At 42.3% G+C, this 3825-nt stretch overlaps 1 protein-coding gene across 2 annotated transcripts in view; it reads right to left on the bottom strand.

Moving 5' to 3' along the window:
• SUPT6H (SPT6 homolog, histone chaperone) overlaps positions 1-3825 on the bottom strand; it is a 44205-nt gene that overhangs the window by 31206 nt on the left and 9174 nt on the right. The gene's annotated exons all lie outside the window — the stretch shown is intronic.

The following is a 3825-nucleotide window of genomic DNA, read 5'->3' on the forward strand; positions in this document are numbered from 1 at the left end:
TATATTTATTTATTTTTTTTTTAAGTTTTGTATTAGCATATACTGTATAAATCACAACTAAAAGAGCAATCACACAACCCTATTTTCATCATTCAAGAATGTAAACCAGGGCTTGGCATATTCAAGAAGCGAGGCCGACTATAAAGTGCAGTTGTACTGAATTTTCTGAATAAGTTACGCAAGAGAAAATAATGCAAGCGCTTTTATCAGGGTCAACATTCGACTAATCTCAAGGATAAAACGCAGAACTATAATAAAAGTATTTGTAATGTGACCTCCATCTGTGATTGAACATGCCAGATTTCCAAGTTCAAGCTACTAACCTAATACTTCAGGTTTCTGTTCCTCTTTCTAAACCCGATTTGGTTTCTGTATCCTGTTTCCCTCTCATTGTTTGTTTACAATAAAAGGCCAATCTAATAATACATTTACAGCAAAATCAAAACTCACAGTCAACACAAAGAAACAATCCAGTAATACGGTAGAAAAAAAAACTATTTGAGCAATTGGCAAGGTCAAAGCACCGACAGCGGCACATGAGCTCAGAGGAACTTCACTAAAACTAAAAAAGTTAGCTGCTGCAAATACTGTAAGCTTCTGACTTGTAAAAAACTAGGGATGCACCGATACAGATACTAGTATCGGTGCTAATGCCGAGTATCTGGGTGAGTACTCGTCCAAATGCTCCGATGCTTAGCCCAATACTTCCGGTATCAGGAAGACAGGCAGCAAGTCATTACATGCTGCCCGCTTCCTGATTGGCCGGGAAGCCTGCCCCATGCGCCCTCATCACTTGGGTTGTTAGAACGCATCGCAGTGGTTGATTTTTTTTCTTTTTAAAATAACATTAATTTAACTGTGTAGCAGTGCATGGCAAAGTGTTGTGACGCATTACCGTGCGTTGATACGCTGTGTTGTGATTAAATGTACGCCTGCATCATTTTAAACACAACACACACCAACACAGTGCACAAACAATTTTTTATATAAGTCGCTTATTTACAGTTGTGTTACTTCATTTTTATTTACTGTTTTGCAAAAAGGCTCAATTTGAAATATACAAATATTTGTTATTTATTAAATCCGTAGTTTTATTTTTTAGATTTAGTCAGAAAAGTTTTGTTTTTTTCCTGCAATGATACTGATCTTAATGTACTTTTATGCAATTGTGTATTTTTATCGGTTTAATAATGATTTGACAAACATTTGCGAAATGATCACAGGACCCATCACAGTAGCCCCATTTTGTTATTCTACCGGGCCTGTGGTTTCAGAAAATATATGGTTTGTAGGTCTCTTACAAACGCTAGCAACGCAGCAGTAGAAAATTAAATCAATGGGAAACATTGCAAAAATTGTGTGGCCAGATGTAGTTAAAAGCGTTCTGGAGAGCTTGGCAGCGAAAGGGTTAAAAGGAGAAGTATTGGGTGAGTAAAATGCACTCTTCTCAATAGTTTGAGTCGCTCCCCACAGAAATCCCGCCCCCCTCTGTTCCTCCAGCACTCATTGGAGGGACAGACAGGGGGCGGGCACAGCTAGCTAAAGCTCTAGAGAGGCAGAGCCAGCTGTCAATCATGAAGCAGGGTGGATCCTGGCAATAGTGTAGGGATCTTTTTCAACGGCAGCGCAGCTTTGTGCGGTCAGCATAAGGTGTACAGTAGCTCGCTATATGTTGAGTTTGGGTCACGGGATTACATAAGTACATTCCTATGACCCAAAAGAGAAGTATAGCACAAAAAAAAAAGGTTTGGCTTTAGTTCTCTTCTAAGCAACAGCTGGCAATGTTCTGAGAATGGAATTTAAAAAATTCAGATTTGCGCACCAGGTACGCAGACGTAGACCACGCAAAATTATTTTATGGTGTTATCTACACATAGTGGCCACAACACAGCTTCCACTAGCCTGGCTACACCTATCAGACAAATTTGTTGCATGGATTTACCACAACTACTACTCCCTTATAACCAGCCACATTGAGCCCCTTTGCCATATCTACTGCTCACTCAGTCCACTATGAGCAAATGGAGTAAAGACCATACTGAGACACAAGGGGCTGCAGGGGCAGGACTAAAGGAAATTGAGGCATGTAGGGGGTGCAAGAGCAATGATACCTGGAGCTTGCTAATCTCTAGGTAGATGTTTTCTTCTGGCCTACCAGAATGATTGACAGGGTAGGCATTGGGCTTATGCAGTAAAAGTGTTGCATTAAATGAAAACGCTACAGCACAAAATTACAAACTGAAGAGGCACAAGCTTCCTGAACTCATGTCCAGGGAAAACTGCAGAATCCAGATGGTATGTTCCTAGGAGCCAGGGGATATGGCCATCAGCAGGGAGGGAAAATAAGCAACACTAGATGTTTGACGCACATTGGCTAAATGGCTTCCTAAATCATCTAGCCTTGTATAAAACACATGCTGTTCCTAGGTTCTGTTCTCTGGCAACCAAAACAAATGAATCACAGCTGTGCTTTTTACATGTACAATAGCAAATATGTAGAAATCAGCAAAGTGCATATTCCTTGTGGACAGCCAGTGTATCACTCTTGCAAAAGTGCAGTCCATTGAGATTCACAGATGTGTGCTTAGTTAGGTCCAGCTGCTTACTCACTAAAAGGCTTGCCAATATGACTTCCTTTAATAACCAGTCTGACTGCTTGGTCACAAAACAACCTAAATTGTTTCCACCTAAATAATTACTGACCAGGAATTCCATTTTTATAACCTGATGAGCATGTATCTTGGCTCCTGGATGTGTCAGACCGGTGCTTTAATTCTACTTTAGTCAAATAAAGTTTTATTCGTATTAAACAGGGTAAAAACATATAACATACATAGCATATTTTCAGGGTACATACAGGTATACAGGCAAGTCGGTCCACAGGACCTATTACACTCAAATGACTCCTTATGGGAGAGGAATCTTCCAGTTATAGTAACCAACGAGGAGCTTAGAGCGATAAAAAGCATATGATCATCTGCCACTGCGGTGTGCCGTGTGGCTCCGTATACCTCATTAAACGTAGAGAGGAGGGGAGGGGGGGGGAAACAGATCAGTGGACGCGAGACAAGACAAAACAAGGACAACACAATACAAATACAGACAATGGTATGGTACGAGGACGACCAGGTTGCTCGTGACGGTGGGTGGGGACCACAAGTAGGTTCCCGAGGCATAGCCCGGCCTACAATATACAATGTCAACAGAGAGTAGTGGTACAACTAGTCCCGACTATGGTGCTGAGGACAACAAGGCAGGGAGAGCAACTGAGTCTTGAAAGCAAATCCATGGCAACCACAGGTTTCGGAAGGATTCGTTGCGGTCTGCGTCTATAGCTACCATTTCTTCCATACGCATAGTATCGTTAATGCAAGTCAGCCACATTGTTAAAGAAGGCACTTGGGTGGACTTCCAATGAGCCGCGATAACTTGTCTGGCTGCAAATAGGAAGAACCTCAAGGTCGATTTCTTTGCTTTCGAGATTGCGGTAGGGATTAATGTTAGCAGGGTCAGAGCAGGGGTATTCGGTGTGGTTGTAGCATGTGCTTTGTCATAAATATCTAGTATAATCTCCCAAAATCCCTTAACCAGGGGGCAGGACCACCACATATGTAGGTAGGTACCCTCAGCGTTAAGGCACCTCCAGCAGATCTGCGTCATCGAGGGGAACATGTGGTGTAATCGCACCGGAGTGAAGTACCATCTGGTAAGCAGCTTAAAGTTGCGCTCCTGCAGTTTACAAGACATTGCCAAGCGGTGCGTGAATATAAAGACCTTATCCCAATCGGTGGCAGTCATGGCGGGCTCTACATCCCTGATCCAGGC

Source organism: Nanorana parkeri, unplaced genomic scaffold (assembly GCF_000935625.1).
Source record: "Nanorana parkeri isolate BGI_ZX_2015 unplaced genomic scaffold, ASM93562v1 scaffold181, whole genome shotgun sequence".
In the NCBI taxonomy this organism is placed as follows: domain Eukaryota; kingdom Metazoa; phylum Chordata; class Amphibia; order Anura; family Dicroglossidae; genus Nanorana; species Nanorana parkeri.